This window comes from Galeopterus variegatus, unplaced genomic scaffold (genome assembly GCF_000696425.1).
Source record: "Galeopterus variegatus unplaced genomic scaffold, G_variegatus-3.0.2 Scaffold212, whole genome shotgun sequence".
In the NCBI taxonomy this organism is placed as follows: Eukaryota; Metazoa; Chordata; class Mammalia; order Dermoptera; family Cynocephalidae; genus Galeopterus; species Galeopterus variegatus.
Window position 1 is genome coordinate 419,518 of NW_007726323.1, and position 20,277 is coordinate 439,794.

Sequence of the window (20,277 nt, forward strand, 5' to 3'; positions counted from 1 at the left end):
CAGCCCGTGGCTCACTCGGGAGAGTGCAGTGCTGATAACACCAAGGCCACGGGTTCAGATTCTATATAGGGATGGCTGGTTGGCTCATTGGCTGAGCTTGGTGCTGACAACACCAGGTCAAGAGTTAAGATCCCCTTACCGGTCATCTTTTAAAAAAATAAATAAATAAATAAAAGTCCCAGGCCAGGAGTCTGAAATTGCAGGTTCTCCTCCACCTTGACCTCTGACTTGACATGTGTGGCCTTGAGCCCCTGGGCCTCAGTCTCCCCATGTGCCCACTGGGGACTTGTTGCTGCAGGTGGCAGTCCAGCCATGGCGCTATCCTTGGAGAAGCCCCCTGTCTTCCCTGTCCTGTCGCAGCCTCTTCCTCTCTGACAGCCCCTTATCTCTGGGAGTGGTTGTTTATTGGACCCCTCCTTCCTCTGGCTCCCCAGGTGGGCCCCTCTTTCCCCTGGAAGCCCTCTCTTCAGGCTGCTCTCACACCCGACCAGGGCCTCCAGGGGTGGGGCACAGAGATGATGGTCTCATAAAGATCTTAGTGATAACTTGGTTTTTAAATCAGGTTTATGGCCCTGGAAGAGAAAAGGTTCTGGGCTCAGCTTTCTGTTGGAAATGGTTTGCTTTAAGGAAGCTGGTGGGCACCAGGGCCAGCATTATGCCCACTGTGCCTCCACCTCTAGCCTCTTGAAGCTCTCTCTAGACTGTAGTTCATGGGCTTTTGACTGGGGGCCAGTCCCAGACAAGCCGAAACCTCGTTGTGTGACCTTGGGCAAGTTAACCCCCCTCTCTGAATTCCTGCTTCCACCTCAGAAGCAGGGATGGTAATTCCTGCTCTGCCTACCTCCAGGAGGCAGATGCAAGACCCACCAATAGGTGGTGGGACTTCTGTGAGGCATCTTTGCCTTCAAGACCCCTCTCCCGTCCCAACACCTTTCCTCTTCTCCTGCCCCCTCCAGCGGCTGGGGTGGCCACCTGCTGGCACTGTAGGGTACTACTGAAGGACTCACTGGCCTTTCCTTGTTGCCTAGTCTCAGCAATGTTAGCATGCCACTGCTTCTCCTCCTGGGGAAACAGAGGCGTGGGAAAGGGAGGCAGTTTCCCAGTGCATGGACACGTAGGGAGCAGAGGGGATGGTAGAACCAGAGGCCCGGGGCACAGAACCTCTTCATCAGAAGGGGTATTGTGTCTGACCCGTTGTGCAGAGAAAATACAGCAGCCAGGCAAGGAAAAAAGGTCACACCGTGAGTTAGTGGTTAAGCATGGACTGGGACCCAGAAGTCCCAACTCCCTGTCAGGATGCATTCCTTTAGCCTCTCAGATGGATAAAGAGTTGGGGGGCGGGGTGTCATTCAGTTCATGTTCCACCACAACAACTTCCACACTAGCCTCCTGGCTCGCTTCCCGCTGCCCTTTAGCCCACCTTCCACAATACACCACTTAAAATCCTGCAGTGGTCTCTACTGACCCTCAGGATAAAAGCCAGACTCTCTTGAGCCCACAAGGCCTTGACATCTGGCCCCTGACTACTTCTCCTACCGTACACCCCACCCTGTCCCTCTCTGTGCCTCAAACATTCTTTTCTCTCTGTTCAAACACCAAGGTCTTTCTGGCCCCTAAGCTTTTGCATATTCTGTTCCCTTTGCTTCGAACACTGTTCCCACTCCTGCACTGTGTGTGGCCTCTCAACCTCAGGTCTCAGCTGAAATGTTTCTTCCCCAGAGAAGCCTCACTTTACCTGAACAGGAACCCCCATCTACTCCGCCCGTTATTCTGCAGGTTTCTTTCATCACACTCATCACAAATTGATATTGTTCATTTGTGGTTTCCTTGGCGTTTGTTTATGAGCTCTATAAGGACAAGAGGACAGGGCATGTAGTAGGAGCTAAGTTAACTTCTGTTGCACAGACAGATGGTTGGATGGCCTGAGAGTTAGAGTGAAAGGCCCTTGCAGACCTACTAAGTGCCCTCCAGCAGGTTCCGGCCCTCTGTTCAGTGAGGGTGAGATATGTGGCCTCTCAGGGCCCTGCTGATCTGGTGATCTTTGAGCCATCTGTGTGTACCAGAAGGACACACATCAGTTCCCTGTGGTTCCTGGGGCACTGAGACAGAAGCCAACAAGGAGGCCAGGGAGAGGCTGAGTGGGTAGGCCTCAGTGGCTACAGTATGGTCCAGTAAGAGGAGTCCTAGGAACCGAGGGTGGAAATGTGGCCTGAGGTCCCCACTGGTTCCTCTGCTCACTCGGGTGACCACTATGCTGAGTGTCTAGGAGGTGGGGGGCAGATCCCACTCTGCCTCTTGCCTCCTCAGCCACAGGCACAAGGATCTGCTTGCTCTGTTCAGGGTGTGCATGGGTGGAAGGACGTTGATCTTGGGGTCAGGAGTCCTGCATTCCAGTCGTCCCCCCAACCCCTGTGAAACTCAGTTAAGTTCCCTCCGCTCTCTGGGCCTTAGTTTCGATGTTCGTACAAGGGACATACTCTTAGGGCCCTTTTGGCCCTGACATCCAAGATGACAGTGCTGATGCCTGGGACGTATGTGCTGCTTACACACACACACACACACACACACACACACACACACATCCTACCCCCCCTCGCCATCGCTCGGGGAGCTTGGGAGGAGGGCAGCTCCGGGAGCGTGGGAGAGCCAGATGTGGTGGCCGCACCGCCGGCCCTGCCTGAGTGCTGAGCAGGCCTACTGGGAATTCTCCCACTCAGACTCCCTTTCCGGCCCCCTCCCCCCACCCCCCTGCAGCTTCCGGCTCTGACAAGTGTGGGTGAGGGTCTTAGGAGGGGTTTTCTGTTCAGCCTGGTTCCCTCCTTCAGGGAAGACCATGGGCCTAAAAGTCTAGACAAAAGCCTCGGTTCCAGTCCCAGTCTGTGGTTGACACACCACAAGGCCTTGCACAATTTGCTTCCATCTCTGGCCTCAGTCATCCCATCTGTAAAATGAGCAGGTTGGATGAGCTTCCCTCCAGTCCTGATGGTGGACTTCTACTGAGAGTCTTTTGAGGAGCTTTCTTGTTCTGCTCTAGGGCTTGTGCAGAATACCAGTGTGCAGCAGTTATTCAGGCCTAAACACAGCTCTATGGGAATGCACATGTCCCCATTTTACGGTTGAAGGTACTGAGGCTCAGAGAGTTCAGATAATGTAATTGTTCAGGGTCACACAGCTAGCAAGTGGCAGAGCTGGGTTGGAACCGCTGACCTCAGAGCTCAGGCTCTTAACCCTTGAGCATGCCACCGTGCTGTGGGGAGGAGAAGTGCTAAACCCCAAGGCCCAGAGCCCCGCTCTCTCACTGCACCCATCCCAGGCCTCGGGCGGGGCTCCCCTCACTCCACGCTCTGCCCACCCACTCTCAGGCCAGTCTTCCCCAAGACAGGATTGTCCGAGGCAAGACTAGGCTCCTCGTATTGGGGTAGGTAGGAGGTGCTCATGGCTTGTCCTGCCCGTCGCAGGGTTGGTGGTCACCCCAGCATGATGGTGCTGCACTGTCCATGTGCCCTGTCCACTGTCCACTCTTTAAGAATCCACAAGGGGAAACTGAGGGCCAGAGAAGGGAGAGCTCAGCCCAGGGCTACACAGTGATGGAATGCTGCTGGGATGAGGGAAACTCAGTATCTCAATAACAACATTCCAGGCACTGTTCTAAGCCCTTGGAGTACATTGCACATCTCAACAGTCTTATGAATCAGTCCTTCAATTACCTCCTCTTTCCAGGAGGAGATGGAGGTTCAGGACTATGACTTGCACGAGATCACACAGCTTGAAACTGGAGAAGCTGGGATGTGAACCCAGCTCTATCTCTGCTCCGGATCCTGCCCTCTCAATCATGACACTTCTGCCTTCATTGTCCAGCCCAGGGTGAATGCCCTGTAGTGCTCTGTGTAGCTCTGCATTGCCCACCCACATCTCACTCGAGAGGAAGAGTAGCAGCCTTGGTGCCCACCAAGGGTTAACGGTGGTAGGGGCTAAGTGATTCCAGATGGGCCAGTGGATGGCTGAGCTGGCCGGAAACTGGCGGCCGCCAGCTTCCCAGGGGAGCCACCACCAACTGCCCCCTCCCCTCTATGCTGCATCTCTGGCCCCCAGCTATACCCCTGCCCTGGGGCCCGCCAGCCTCCTCTCCCTAGTCACAGTCCAGCTCAAGGGAAATTGTAGACAGAGCATCCCAAGGACCTTTCAGCATAATAAGTCCACCCCTGTTAGGCACAGATGGAGAAACTGAGACTCAGGCAGGACAAGGGACCAAACGAAGGTCTCCCATCATGTCTGTGGCTAGGTCTCCTGAATCCCAGACTTGCTTCTTTGGAGACTAGAGGATTGAAATGCCTTCTTGCTTCCCCTGAGCTGTCCTGGTAGCAGTAGTTGAGCCAAGCAACAGGCTTCAGAGCTGGATGGCCAAGGCAAATATTAGGAGGAGAGTTGTAAATTTCTTTCTTTCTTTTTTTTTTTTTTTTTTTTTTTTTTTTGTGACCGGTAAGGGGATCGCAACCCTCGCCTTGGGGTTGTCCGCACTGCACTCAGCCAGTGAGCGCACCGGCCATCTCTATATAGGATCCAAACCCGCAGCCACAACGCCCCCAGCACCGCTGCACTCCCAGCGCCACACTCTCTCGAGTGAGCCACGGGGTTGGCCCGAGAGTTGTAAATTTCTGATGGAGTCTTTGGGCACAAGAAATTCTTGTGTGGGCCTGATCTTGAGGTCTGCAGGATCTCCTCACATTCCCCTATGACCTGGCTGCCACCAAGCCCTGGGCCAGGCCCCCTCTCTTGGGAGATTCTCATGGCCCCTACCCTGTGGCTTGGAGCCAATCTGAGAGCCCTTCTCCATTCATGAAGATGCTTTGCTGGGCAATCCCTTTTGGGACAAGACCAAGAAATGATTGCAAGATACATTACTGGGGTTGGCATGCAGTCTCAACTGAAGCCAAAACCCCTGCTCTAGGAACAGGGGCCAGGGTGGGACTGGGGAGGAAAAGGGTTAGGTAGAGGTACAGAGGGCAGAGCTCTACCTATGTGACCTGGGACACCTTTCTTCCTCTGGGACTCAGTTTCCCTATGTGTATAGTAGTGAAAGCAGGGGGTGGCCCAGCTCAACGCTCTAAGCCCTTTTAAAACAATGCCCTTTGGCATCTGAGGGCTAGGAGTCTGCCACTAAAGACATCTTCTGATCTGAGGAGGTAAGGGTGGAAGAAGAGATCCAGCAGGGGACCAGGAGGAGCCTTGGCAGACCCTGGTAGGGAAGGAGGGCAGGAGGATGAAATTGAATATACAGACACTCAAAATATCTTGTTAAATGACCGAATGAAAGAGCAACAGGGATAACCTAGGAAGAAGGCAGGGCAGAAGGGCCGGTCTACACTGAAATGTGGGGTTTGGGTGGGGTCAGATGACCCATGTCCCTTCCATCACAAGACTCACGAGACCTTGTTCTGCCCCAGCTCTGCCATTGCTGTGTGAGCTCAAAAAGCTCATTTTGTTCCTCTGGGCCTTATTTTCCTCATGTAAAAATGGGAAAAATAATCCTTTCCTGATACCCTAGGGTCTTTGAGATGTTAAAAAAAAAAAAGTCTGGAAATCTGTAAAAGTGTGCTGAGTGACTTCGGGCAAATTGCTTTCCCTCTCTGCACCCATTCACCCCTGGGCCTTGTTTTCTCCTCCTGAAAAGTGACTGATCATCTTGGAGGGCCTTTCCATCTCTTCCAAGTCACCTCCTCTGAGAAGTGCTTTCTGATTCCCTCAAGCCTCAGTTAGGTGTCCCTCTAAATGCACCGCCTGCCCACTACCTGCTTGCCCATTGAATATCTCTCCCACTAGTCTGGGTGCCTCTGAGGTTACAGACTGTCTTACTACTCTGTCCCCCGCACCCAGTAAAGTGTCTAGCACATACTAAGTGCTCAATATGCTTTTCAATGAATCAACCATATTGATGATCAGAGCTCCCTTTACAGATGGGGAAACTGAGGCACAGAGAAATGACACCCCCACCCCACCCAGGTGCCATGGCAAAGGGAGGCTGCCACCCGAGACAGGCATCAGGCAAGTGGGGCCAGGCCACTCTTTAATAAAAGTGACTCAGCGGCTGGCGTGGGCTGCGGAATTTCTAAACATCCCCTCACATCCTGAGAGAGCAGGCGATGGGAGGGAGCAAGCAGAGGGAAAAGAGGAAGAAAAACAAGAAACTTGAGGGAAAAGAAAGAGAGAAGGGAAAAAAATCTGAAATTGAAAACAGACGCACGCGTCCACCCTCCCGGCCCCACCGCCCTCCTTCTCCCAGCTGGGCCAATCAGAGGCCGCCCTGCAGCCTTTCCCCCAAAGGGGTGGGGGGGCAGACCACAGTGCTCCTGGGGCTGCCAGCAGCCGGCAGTCCCTGCCCGCCTTATCTGGGACCTGAGGTCGCTCTGTGAGCAACTTGCATCCAGAGAAGAGGAGATCAAGACCAAGGGAGAGCCGGGCTCTTCAAACCAGCCGAGGCGGCAGCAGCCGTGCCCTGCCCGAACAGACAGCCAGACCCAGGGCGGCCCCTCCTGGCAGCTCTGCTCCTCCCGAAGGATGCTTTGGGAGTGAGGCAAAGCTGGGCCACTCCTCACGCCTGCGGCCGCCCGGCAGCAGCCGTGCCCTGCCCAAACAGACAGCCAGACCCAGGGCGGCCCCTCCTGGCAGCTCTGCTCCTCCCGAAGGATGCTTTGGGAGTGAGGCGAAGCTGGGCCACTCCTCACGCCTGCGGCCGCCTCCTTCACTCTTCTGAGTCTCCGCAACAGTCCTGCCTGCCCTTCTACCCAGCTGTTGCTCATTTCAGGTCCAGCAAAGTCTTTCTGATAACGGGGAGAGGGCAGTAAGGAGGACTTCCTGGAGGGGGTGACAGTCCAGAGCTTGAAACTGTGCCACACCAGAAGCCATTGGCAGCAAGGTAAGTGCTGGGAAAGGTGGGAGCCCCTGCCCTGTGCCCTGTCCCCTTGTTCCAGCCTGTGCCTCTTTGGATAGGTAAAAAAATGGAAAATATTTTTAACAAAACCAGATGGGAGGAGGCTGGGAAGCTGTGGTGATGTCAGGGCTGTAGGAGCCAGTTCTCTCCTTTACCCTGCTTTGGGGTGAGTGGACTCTGTCTCCTCAACCTTGCTGCACCCTGCCCTCATCACACAACCCCCAGAGGTTTCTAGGTGCCGAATGGGGGCCTCCAAAGCACAGCACAGTCTATGGGGGGTGGGGAGAGCTGGGAAAGGGAGGGAAGGGGAACTGGGAGATGGCAAATGGGATACACAGAAAGGGGACCTAGCAGGGGCCTGGGAACCTCAGAACCATAGCCCTTTACCTTGGCCCAAGCCTTGTTTCTAAGAATCATCTGGCTCTAGGCCAGTTAGCCGCCAGGCAACCTTTGGGGATTTAAATGGATCTGCAAATTTTCTAGATTCCTAAGATGTCCTTTCAAACCTCCAGGGGCTGGGAAAGTTCGAGAGTGAGGGGGCTGTGGCAATCCAGCCTAGTGGCTATGTGACCGGGGCTGGGGGGCTGGGACCCGGCTGTCAGATGTGGGGGCTCTTCTGTAAAGAGAGGGTCTGCCACTGGACCATTTCTTTCAGTCCCAGGCGGCTGCTCAGGTCTCCTTGCTGTCTCCCTTCTTCTGGACTCTGCCCCTTCTCCACTCCATCCTAAAACATTCATCTGGTCATACCGTCTCCTGTTTAGAATCCTTCTGTGGCTCCCTAGTGCCTGCAGAAAGCCCCAACTCCTAACAGCGGCTACCACTGACCAACACTTACTGCATGCCAGGACTGTGCTGAACGCTTGATGAGAATGAACTTGCGTAATGCTCACCAGCAACCCCAGGGGCAGGGACTGTTTTTACCTCCACTTTACACATGAGGAAACTGAGGCTCACAGCAGTTTAATAATTGTAGCCACATAGCTATTAAGTGGCAGTTTGGAGAGGTTGTATCCTCCCCCTACCCCATTGCTCCAAACTTGGGCCTTTTGTTCTTGCCTGTCAGATTCCAGAATTCCCAAAAGGAATTTGCACCATCCTGCCTGTAGGCATTTGCCCTCCCCATCCCCTCCCCCTGGAATGCCCTTCCTCATCACTTTTTTTCCAAGGACCCTCTCTACTCCACCTCTTCCAGGCAGCCTTCTGGCTCTTCCAGTCTTCCAAATGCTTGCCATACACTTCGTGCTGGAGCGTGTTGTTTGGTGCTCTTCTGTTTGTGTTCTGTTTGCACACTTGAGGTTATTTAGGCCCCAGGCTGACCCCTCTTGTGTTCAGCTCCCAGTGCCCAGCCCTGGGCAGGCAGTGAGGCTGAGAAAATGTGCTGGTGAAAGGGAGGAGGGACTCACTGAAGACCTTCTGTTCCCAAGTGTGAGACCTGACCCAGGCCTCCTGCCTTCCTTCAGGTGTCCTTCTGGGACATCATGTGGCTCCTCTAGACTGCATTTTTCTGTTACAAGCAGAGAGGAGCATCTCTGCTTGCCTCTGTGCACCTGAGTGCACAGAGGCCTCTAACAAGATGTACTGAACTCATGCAGTTCTCCCCTGTCTCCAAGCGGTAGGCGCTAAATCCATACCCTTGAGGGGCATAGAGTCATGGTAGTCTGCATCACTGAGCACCTACCCCATGCAGGCACAGAGCCTGGTACCTGACACACCTTGTAATCCTCATAAGCAAGTCTTTGAGACCAGTGTTGTTATTACCCCAATTCTGCAGATGAAGAAACTGAGGCTCAGAGAAGCTAAGTGACTTTCCCAGAGTCACACCATTAGTAGAGTTGGTACTGAGGCCTCCGTCTGCCTAAATCCAAAGGCTAAACCCCCACGCTACCCAGGGAGCTCCTGGTCAGAGGGGAAAGTCTCCATCCTCCTACAGAGCCTGCTTCTGGCTTCACCCCTTCCCCAGCAGGAAGTACAGCCTCAGGTCTGACGGCTCCAAGGTCCGCCCGGGCCCTGGCTTGGTTCTGAGAGAGGAAGGAGACCATCTGGTCAGCACCCTCCTTCCCTGCTTTCAGATAGTAGTTATCAGGCAGCCCTCCCTCCTCTGTGGGAAGAAGAGCTGGGACTTGTTATTGCCCGCAGATGTGGGGCAGGGGGCAGAAAGCACCATGGATTCAGAGTCACGAGACCTGTTATTTGCCCTGGTTCAACTCAAATCCACTGTGTGGCCAACCTAAGACCCCCATGTCCCTTCTCTGGGCTGCTTCCACATCTGGGAGGCAGTGGGCACCATGGACAAAGAACATGAGGCTTGGGCATCAGATGACCATGCATCAATCCAATTCAGCTTCTGGTAGACTGTGTGACCATGGGCAACTGCTTTACCTCTTTGGGCCTCAGTCTCTTCTGTGGGCAGCAGGGCAGTATGTGGGTTCCATGAGATAACAGCATAAGTAAGGCACTCAGCATGGTTCCTACACTTCACCCAGCAGGCCTAAGGCCACTGGCTAGGAGAGGGCCACTCTACCTGCCTCCTGCACAGGACCACATAGCTATGAAATTGGCCTGTAACCCACAAAGGGCTATGCCCATGGACACCACGTGTATTCTAAAGGCCCATGCCCATCCTTCTAGGTCAGGCTCTGAGACCAGCTGCCTTCCGGGCTGCAGGAGGGGACTCTGGGTGTTTTGCACAGGACAGGCTGCTGGGTGTGGTGGAGAGGGAGGAGGGAATGAGAGTGTCCCCAGACATCCCTGAAACACCCACCCATTTCTTGCACATGGTTCAGAACCCAGTGGGCAGTGGGTCCTAGGAATGGGATTTTTTTCACAGTTGTCCCAACATGGGGAGAGGGGAAGAAAGGGAAGTGGTGTTGGGGACCTCCCCAAGGTCAGAGCTTGTAGCGTCTCAGCTAAGAAGCAGAGTGAGCAGGATGATACAACAGGAGCCAGCCCTTTCTGAGCGCTCTCCATGTGCACTTTAACTGTGCTCTGCATCCATACCTTGCAGTTCACTGCTGTATTCCTCAGTGCTTAAACATGCCTGGCATTCCTGAAGTTCTTATTAAGTATTTGCTGGACTAATTTAATCATCGCAACAACCTTGAGGAGTAGCTATAAACTCTTCCCATTTTACAGATGAGGAAATGCCCAGAGAGATTAAGTCAGTTGCCCAAAGTCCCACAATCAGGAAGTGGTGGAGCTGGGATTTGCACCCGAGTATTTCTGACTTCAGAGCCCCATGATGAGAGCCTGTGTGGGCCCCCTGACACCCTTGGGGATCCAGCCTAAGCTCTGATAGTCAGACCCTAGAACCCTATGTGACTGTGGGCAAGTCGGTCCCTCTCTGGGCATCAGTTTTCCCATCAGTCAAACAAGGAGGTTGACCTAGATGATCTCTTAGCTCCCTTCCAGCCCTAAAACAATTCCAGGATTCCATACTGCACCAGCCCCCATTGGCAGCTGCACAAGCCCTGCTGTGTACTCAGGGATCATGCATATTTAACTTCACAATGAAAAGGATTTTTTCTTACCCTTTCTCTACACATTACAGAAAGAAGTCAGGATCGATGACCACTAATGGAAAACTTTAACCTCTAATAATAGGCAGGAACTTTCTAACAATTAGAGTGGCCTTTTAATGTGCTCAGTTTCTCGGCGAGCTCTGAGGGCACGTTCCCAAAGAGCCCACATGCCCATTTTTCTGGGATACTGAGCAAGGAGGGTTGAGCACGTAGACCTGTTAGGGGCTGTGTGTGGATGCTGGGACCCTTTAGGTCCCTTCCAGTGCTCTGATTTCAAGAGGAAGCAAGGCTTTGGCCCAGATGAATGATGGGGTCCAGAGGCGAGGGGAGGAATGGACCTATGGTAGGAGTGAATGTGGAATGTACACACTTGTTGCTTCCAGTGTAGAAGTCCACCTCACGTCCCTCCCAAGCCCTCAGGTCCAGAGCCACGGGAAACAGAGCTTCCTGAAGCCCCTGGCCCTGGCCCTAGGGCCCCCCAGATGCTTTCTGGGGAACCCCGCCCAAAAAATCAAAGTGCATTGCTTTAACTGCATTAATACTTTCTCTTCTCACTTCAGATCAGGGCTATTTGATGTCTCAGGTGCTCGAAACCTTTCATCTGCCAGAGATACCGACTTCTCCACCCTCTGATGGAGAGGGCTGTCCCATTGGGAGGGCCAGGGGATCAGAAAGTTTCTGAATGTCAGAGATGCAAAAACCTTTTGGGGCCACCTCGTTTGACTTACTTATTTTTGGAGGGAAAACTGAGGGCCAGAGAGGGGAGGGATGCACCTGTAGCCATCTTGATCACCAGTGATGTGCCGAGCCCTGGGCCCGGGCTTCCCTTTGTGCCGGCACAGGTACTGTATCTCCACCTCTCTCTAAAGGCCTGGAGGGGCTCAGCTCCACCTCTGCCCTCCAGGGCTCAGCCTGCAGGTCTCTCTGGGGTGAGGCCAAGGGCAGAGTGTGGGCTGAAGAGGAGCACAGCCATCCCGACCAGAGATGGAACTCCCCTGGGTAGTTTTCTGGACAACGGCCTGCAGGTCTCTCTGGGGTGAGGCCAAGGGCAGAGTGTGGGCTGAAGAGGAGCACAGCCACCCCGACCAGAGATGGAACTCCCCTGGGTAGTTTTCTGGACAACGGAGCCTTTGGTCACAGCCGTTCTCCATTGTGGCCATAGTTTCCTCTTATGTAAAGTGGGGGGAGGCCAAGGGGGAAACTCAGTGACCCCAGATGTCCATCCAGCTGTGCCCTTAGCCCATGAGAACCTTGTGGCTATTTTAGCACATCCTGTTGTTGCCCTGTTTACCTTCTCTTCCTGGGAAGTGGAACCCCAAGGGCTGTGACCTTGCCAGCTTCTCCACTCCTGAGGCTAAGCCAGGGCCTGGGGCACAGTTGGGGTGGAGGGGACAGGATTCAGCTTTGTAAATATGTCACAGAAGCCCTTGCCCCTCTCAACCACAGCACTGTGTCTCGGCTATGCACTCAAGGCTGAGTGGGTGAATGACTTATTCAACTTCATGAGGGCCCCATAATTAGAAGGACCTGTGCTTAGTTTATCGCTCTGCAGCCACCAGCTTGAAATTCTCAATAATTTTTAATGAGGAGCCTGCATTTTCATTTTGCATTTGCCCTGCAAATCACGTAGTTGGTCCTGCGAGGGAATTCAGATTGGGTTTGGGATGGCTTCATCCCTGAAACTGGCCTCACTGTCTCCACTGTCCCTATCTTAATGCACAGCCTCCCACAAAATGCCAGCCTGCTCATGTCGCTCTCCTGTGTGGAGGCCCCCACCGAGTGCTTGGACTTACAGCATTATCACTGACCACCCACCATCACTATGAACGCCCTGAAAAGTTGGCTTTCTGGTGCCTCCAGGTCAAAGCTCAAATCCTTACCGAACACCCCAAACCTTTTCCACATCTACCTCTGCCCTCCTCCCCTGCCCATCACCTGCCTCTTGCTGAAGAGCCCCAATTTCTAGTCTATCAGCTTTCTCGCTGTCACCTCTTCAGACGCCTTGCCTCCTCCTGCTCCCCAACTTTGCTCACACAGAGCCCTGTGGAATACCTTCCCTGCCATCCGCTGTCAAAGAATTCAACTAACCTCCCCTGCCCATCACCTGCCTCTTGCTGAAGAGCCCCAATTTCTAGTCTATCAGCTTTCTCTCTGTCATCTCTTCAGATGCCTTGCCTCCTCCTGCTCCCCAACTTTGCTCACACAGAGCCCTGTGGAATACCCTTCCCTGCCATCCGCTGTCAAAGAATTCAACTAAACCCCAGAGACCTAGCTCAAGGCCACCTCCCTCAGGAAGTCCTGCTCCCCCCTCCCTACTGGAATAATCATGTAATCATGGTAGTTTCTTTACTGAGCACCTATTATGCAGCAAATGCTTTTCATCATCATCTCTAACCCTCACAGCAATGGTAAAGGAAGTCTCATGCCACTTTCCAGGGAATTGACTCAGAGAAGTTATACTCAGCGAGGTCACACAGTTAACAAAATAGTAGAGTTGGGGCTTGGACCAGGGATTAGGTGCCTTCAAGCTGGAATTGCTGCCTTAGTTGGCATCAGGCACAGCCTGCTGGCTTCAGAGTCCCACATGTCTGTTTTGTCCCCACCAGTCTGTCCCCATCATCTCTCTGGAAGGAAAGGGTCACCATTGCCTGCCCATCCCAGTTCCCTAGGGGTCAGCTGAGGTCCCAGACCTGAGAACCAGAAGAGCTGACCCTACCTAGCCATTTGATCTCTCATGCTGTGTAAGCATCTATTGAGCACCTACTGTAGGCCTAATCCCATGTTAGGAACTTGGAGAGGTGCCAGATAATTGTTAAGTGGGTTTCCTGATTTATGGGACATCAAATTAGGGGACTAAGACAAAGGTAAGGGAAAGAAAGTGTGCAAACAGTGGACTGGGAGTCATTAGACTTGCCTTCCGGCCCCAGGGTGAACACTAAATTCCTGAGATGCTGGGATGAGACCCTCCTCGCTGAGCCTCAGTGCCTAGGAAGGGTTGGTGCCACCGACAATACCAATAATAGCAGTAGCTACCCTTGCTGAGGAAACCTGTTGGGAGAGGCTTTCCCACACCATCTCACTTGTCACACGCATGCCTTTGCTGACCAGCCTAGTCCAGCGAGGTCTCGACTATGCACTCAAGGCTGAGTGGGTGAATGACTTATCTCCCATGAGTAAGTGGATAACAATAATAACATGGCCTCTGACTTTGCAGAGGGCTGCATGCTGGCCCTGTTCTGATCATTTTGCTGTTATTAACTCCTTCAACAGCCTCAACAAGTCAGTGACGAGCCTCCATTTACAGGTGAGGAAACCGAGGCACAGATGCTATGTAACAGCACATGGGAGAATCAGAGGGTGAATGACTGAAGGAAGGAGTGGGAGAACAAATGCTGGGAAAGTGAGAGGGTAAATGAAATGCGAGAGTTTTCTCCCCTCCTGATCTGCTGCCCAGGAGGGCTCTGAGGGGAATCTCAATGTCCTGTAATTGGCACCAATTAATGGCAGGTTTTCTTGTTAGCTAGCTACCCCTGCCTGATTTGCGGCTCTGGGCTGGTGGGGGAAGGCTGCGTGCTGATGGGTCAGTATGAACTGGCCCTGAAGACTGCCTGCCCCCTGCCCACTTGGCTCTGAGAACCCATTCTATTTGCGGCCCCCGCCCCAGCTCATGGCTATCCAGGCTGGCAGCAGCCCGGGGAACAGAAGGTTTGCTTGTCTGCGCCTGCCGCACCCCCCTCCCCAGCCTCAGCCTGGGACCCCTCTCAGGGGCTCCTTTGGCTGCCAGGGCCTGGCGCTCTCCGTTGCCATGGCACCGGCCGGAGATGAGGCTCTGGGGGATGGGGGGTAGGGAGGGCAGCCGAGGGATGGTGGAGGCCTGGAACTCTGCAGCTGCAGAGGCCCCAGCCCTCTGTGAACAGTGAAAGGGTTTCTGGGGCCCCAGAAGGGGCAGGCCTGGACCCTAAGTACAGCAGGCCTGTGGCAGAGCTGGCCACACACCTAGTCCGATTGCCTGGACACTCCATCTCAGAGGCCCTTGGGACAGGCCTCAAGGCAGCCCAGAGACCCTGCTTAGGCACTGCCCCTGCCAGACCCAGGCTTTCCTCAACCTTATGCACTGACCCTTAGCCTCTGCAGTGAAGTGGCAGAAAGATCCTGAGTTCTGTCCCTGTCTTGACTTTCAAGTTACTGGGTGACCCAGGGTAGGCCCTCTGCACACACTGCCCCATAGTGAGGGCAGGGGCAGGACTCTGACCTCTGAAGATCCTTCTGTCCCCAAGAGCCTGGGTTCTGTATGGACCCTAGTAGGGTGAGCCCCACGTGGAGGCATTTCTACGTGGACAGAGCTGTTTCTGGGCAGGAGACAGCAGTGTCATGGTGGTTAAGAATACAGGCTTTGGAGTCAGACTGGCCTGAGTCTGCATCTCAGCTCCTTTGCTTATTGCTTATTGTGTGACCTTGGGCAAGTTACCAAACTTCTTACAGACTCAGTTTCCTCCTCTGTGAAATGAGAATAATGAGTGTAACCCCTTCAAAGGTTATTATTAGGGTGAAACAGAATCCCCAGATCACCTCATTTAGCAGAGTGCCTGGCTCCAAATTAGTAGGAGCTTTTGTTTGTTTTTCAGATTGGGGGCATCAGAAAAATGAATGGGAAGAAAGATGTCCTGGGGTGGGGGCTTGGGAGGGGGGGCTGGCTGGTGGCTAGAAGCAGGACCAATAGTAGAGGACACAATGAGACAGATTGTGCTCACTGTCCTAAAGAAATTCTCTAATAGTCCAACTTCTGAAGGTCCTGAGCTGCCCAGGAATGGAATGGGCTGCAGATGAGGTGGTGAGACCCCTGTCACGGGAGGTGTGCAGTTGCAGAGAGACAAGGGGAGATGTGAGCAGGAGTATGTGTGGCCCTCCCAGCCCTAAGAATGTAGGTCTCTGTGAAAAGTAGTGTGACTGTCTCCCCTTTAAACTGTCACATGGGTGTTGAGCCTGAGTTCTCTGGAGCCAGTCTGCCAAGGATTGAACAATGGACCTACCCTTGGCAAGATCTCTGATCTTGGGCACAAGACATCACTTCAGTATCCTCATCTGTAAAATGGGGAAGCAGCACTGGTGGCATGGGATTGTTCTGAGGACTGGGCGAGATCATTCACTCGAGAGCTCAGCCCTTAGCGGCTGATAAATACTAAATCAGAAGTATCTATTATTATTCTTGTTGTTATTTTCAAGGCTATCTAAGTCCCTATTCCTTTTGAAAGGGCTTTTGGGGGCTCAGATGGTGTCTAAGGAACTCTGGGCCAGGGATTCACTGGGCCTGGGCAGAGGCAGGCCATATGGCCTGGAGGCCGTAGGGGCTGAGCAGAGGGCCTGAGAGGAGCCACAGGAGGCAGGATGTGCTTGTTCGGCAGGCAGCAGGCGGCATGCAGCGGGCCTCCCTCCCTCACTGACCTCCTTCTCAGGCTGGTTCCCAGCCTGCATGGGGACCCAGGGCCCCTCCCTTGGGCCCCCAGCGGCCGTGAGGCACACACTGAGTGCTTTCCCACGCGCTGTTCCAAGTAGCTGAGCCCTCGGCCCCTCCCCCAAGCACACGCACACTCTGGTGAGTGAGGGGGTGCATGCTGCAGAGGGGGCTCAGGCTGGGGGATCAGTCCGTTCTTTATCAGCCTGGCTCCGTTCCAGACAGATGTTTCATTTTATTTTAGACTTCCAGAAAATAGGTCATTTCTTTCCATTGTGTCCCTGGGGAGACCTCATGGGGAGAGGAGCCCAGAGTGAGTGACGAGTGTGGGGCCTGACTTGGGCCCTAGGGAGCTGGGAGGGCAGCAGCCTTCCTCCATCGGTCCTGATGGAGCCGTGCAGGGCCAGGGTGTGAGGGTTCTTAAAGGCTGGGCTGGAAAGCGGCCTTTACCTGGGGGTGATGGAGAGCCACAGATGGACCAGGGGAGGGACAGAGTCAGACAGAGTCATTTCAAAAAGGTTCCTCTGGCTGGGTGTGAGAACAGGTGAGAGGGGACAGATGGAAGTGAAGAGCCAGGAGAGGAGGGGCAGAGGGGGGCAGCCAGAGGCAACCAAGCTGTGCTGGGGGTATGGGGGTGAGAGATAGAATGGCAGTCCATGGAACTGGCACTGTTCTTCCATCCACTTGAACTTCCAGAACAGCTAGAGCCTGTGGGAGGCCCCAGCTTATCAGATCTCTGCTGCTTTGTTCAGGGGGACTTTACAGATACCTGGAAAACATGAAGGCCCCCTGGGTGTAGAAGCAGTCTGGCATAGAGAGCTGGGCCTGGTGATCAAGCTTCATCGCTGTGTGATTTGGGCCAGGTTGCTCACCCTCTCTAGCCCTCAGTGTGATCCTGAGGCTTGTGGGAGATTCATTGTTTAGGAGAGGGGTGGTGAGCCTTCTCTAACAGATAGAAGTGGGGCATAGAATTGAGGGGGTCAGGTGGGAGCCCCTTCCCAGATTTCTCCTCCCCCAACCAGTAACTGCCCTCCACCCTCCGGACCCTGCTCTCCTCCCTGGCTCCCCGGGTGTGTTCCCTGACCCATGCTGCAAGATCACACCTACATCTCAGTCCATGGGGAAGGCCACACAAGCCAGATTCTCTGCCTGGGCTAGGCTCTGCTGCTGTCCTTCTCGCACTCTCCAGCTGCTGGCGAAAGGACTCCATCTCTGGCTCCAGATGCCTCTTGCCCCCACACACTCCCAGGCCTGGAACTGGCTGCCTTCTCTGAGCTGAGTCATGACATCCCGGCAGGGCCCCTCCCCAGTGTCCCCACCCCCACCCCAGCATTCCAACTCAGCTCAGCTGCCTTCCAGAGCAAGGTCCTGAGAGCTGCAACATGTCAACTCTGCCCACCCCGTTGTACAGATGGGGAAACTGAGGCTCAGAGAGGAGCAGGACTGTTCAGTTGTCCCCTGCTTATCCGTGGTTTCACTTTCCATGGTTTCAATTATCCGTGGCCTACTGTGGTCAAAAAATATCAAATGGAAAATTCCAGAAATAATTCATGAGTTTTAAATTGCAAGCCATTCTGAGTAACGTGATGAAATCTTGCACCGTCCTGCTCTGTGCCCCCTGGATGTGAATCATCCCTTTGTCCGGCATTTCTACGATGAATATGCTACTGGCCCGTTAGTCACTTAGTAGCCATCTCGGTTATCAGATGACTGTCAGACTGCCGTGTCACAGTGCTTGTGTTCAAGTACATCCCTTTGTCCGGCATTTCTACGATGAATATGCTACTGGCCCGTTAGTCACTTAGTAGCCCTCTCGGTTATCAGATGACTGTCAGACTGCCGTGTCACAGTGCTTGTGTTCAAGTAACCCTTATTTTACTTAATAATGGCCCCAAAGTGCAAAAGTAGTGATGCTGGCATATTGTTATAATTGTTCTATGTTATTATTAGTTATTGTTCTTATTCTCTTACTGTGCCTAATTTATAAATTAAACTTTATCATAAGTATGTATGCATAGGAAAAAACAGCGTATATAGGGTTCTGGACTCTCTCTGTACACACACACACACACGCACACACACACACACGCACACACACACACACGCACACACACACACACGCACACACACACACACGCACACACACACACACGCACACACACACACACGCACACACACACACACGCACACACACACACACGCACACACACACACACGCACACACACACACACATTTCTGGCATCGACTGAGGGTCTTGGAACATATCTCCCACGTATAAAGGGAAACTGCTGTACTACAAGTGGGGGACAGAGCTGGGACTAGAACCCGGGTCCCTTTACTCCCATTCTAAAGTCTGTCCCAGGGGTTGCGAATTGCCCCTGGTGTGTAGGAGAGGACTGGCCTTGGTTAGGAGACGGGAGTCTGTGTCCCACTTTCTCCAGCAACTTAGCGAGTCACCTTCTCTGCGTTTCAGTAGCCCATCCCTGCCTGGCTGGGATGGTGCAGGGAAAGTGACTGATACAAAGGCCATTGTATGGCAGGACAGGGAGTGCTGTGGAGAGTGAGGGGGCAGCAGCTGTAATCATAACCGTGGGTCCTGAGCCCCCAGCCTTACATCCAAGCGAGGGCTGGAGGCAGGGAGCTGCCCAGTCAGGTGAGCTTTAGTGCCCTATTGACCACTGAGGCCCATCTTCCTTAGGCCAAAACAGTGGGACTGCTCACCTTCCTTCTCTAAGACTCAGTTTTCTCACCTGTACAATGGGGCACAGGAAGGTGGTTGGATCAGATAGTTGATCCCTGAGGTCTGTGGAGCTCTGACATTCCAAAATTCTGTCCCTGTGACCCCATGGCTGGGCCTCCTTCTCCCTCGGGCATCCTGTTTATTTAGAGCATCCCTGCCTGAGATGGCCTACCCCCAAGCACCCCTTCGTCTCCACAGCAGGGCTTCTCCCATCCCTATCTCGCTGCTGTTTCTGCCCATCCTGTTCCCCACCTCCAGACTGAGTGTCTCATTGCCCACTCAGTGCTGACAGGCACCTCCACTTCCTAAACCTGCTGAGAGGCAGCTCTCAATCCTGCTCTTTGGCCTCATCCTCGCCTAAGAAAATGGCATAATTCCCCAGCACACACACACACACTCATGCACCACCCCCACCCCCACCCCAGTATTCCAAGCTGGAAACGGGGGTGCAGGCTCATCTACAATACCTCCCTGTCCAGCTCCCCGAATATGCAATCACCAAGTCCTGTTGATTCGCAGCTAAATAAATCTCAATTTCGACTGTTTCTAGCAGTCCCACTGCTGTCTCGCCAGGCCCAACCAAACACATACATGGATCAGAGAAGTGGGGGAGCCAGGTGGCATACGGCATGGGGTCACACTGCCGTGCTTCAATCTCTGCTGTACCTTGCCTGTCTCTGCGTTCCTAGGCAAGTTTCTTAAGTGCTGTCTGCCTCAGTTTCCCCACTTATAAAACGGGAATGATCATTGTATCTACCTCATAAAGATGAGATCAAGTGAGTCAATAGGTGTCCAATGCTCAGAGTGCAGTAAATGGTGCAGTAAATGCACCACACATGTCGCTGTCTGCCTTGTCTGTGCAGCACATGGATGTGTGTTCAGGTGAGTTTGGGGTCCTGTGTGCACATGCTCTGTGCATGTTGTATGTGCTGGGTACCCATGTGATCTATTGCATGGGAGAGCACCCAGGCAGCAGTCTGTGCTGTGTGCTGGGCATGGTGAGAGCTGCATGCACGCGTGTTCTGTGTGGGCGTGTGCATTTTTAGTGCTGGTGTGAGGGCTGGGCACACACACAGCCTGTTGAACATGTATATGTTTCAGAGAAGCGTGTGAGCAAGCATGTAGGCAGGCGTCTGTGCTGTGCACATGTGGTCACCGTGTACTGGCCTCCCCCCAACCCCTGCAGTGATGCAGGGCCCCCTCCCTAGCCTGCCTGTGTCGTGGGAGACTCAGGACCCTGAGAGAGGGAAGCTGCTGCTGCTGGCGGATGTGGCCAAGATGGACTGGATTTATTTAGATTAAGGTGGTGGGAAAAGAGTGGAGAATTGTATGTACGGGGGGGGAGAGAAGGCTGGGGCCCTGAGAATGACTCTCAAGCATGCGCCGCTGGACTTGGGGCCCTCACTCCACTCCCCTAAAGCGTTTCTCTGATTCACCGTGAGGAGCTGGACAATGACCCCATCTTTGGACCTGCCCCTCAAACCTGGCCAAAACAGGAGAAATCATGAGGGCTTCCTGGCATGCAGGACTCTCTTCAAGGGCTTGCCTCCCTCTCTCTGCTTCAGGGGCTTCCCTGGGCAGGAGAGTATGGCAGGTTGGGAGGGTGCCTGCTCCCTGACTGTGACTCCCATGTCCTAG

At 53.7% G+C, this 20,277-nt stretch overlaps 1 protein-coding gene across 3 annotated transcripts in view; it reads left to right on the plus strand.

Annotated features, from left to right (window-relative positions):
* Nucleotides 1–6,635: 6,635 nt before the first annotated feature.
* Nucleotides 6,636–20,277, plus strand: part of PDGFRB (platelet-derived growth factor receptor, beta polypeptide) — a 41,623-nt gene continuing 27,981 nt past the window's right edge. For all 3 annotated transcript variants that reach the window (XR_550035.1, XM_008565902.1, XM_008565903.1), the window contains exon 1: nucleotides 6,636–6,913. The gene's annotated coding sequence lies outside the window, so the exon portion shown is untranslated. The remainder of the gene's footprint in view (nucleotides 6,914–20,277) is intronic.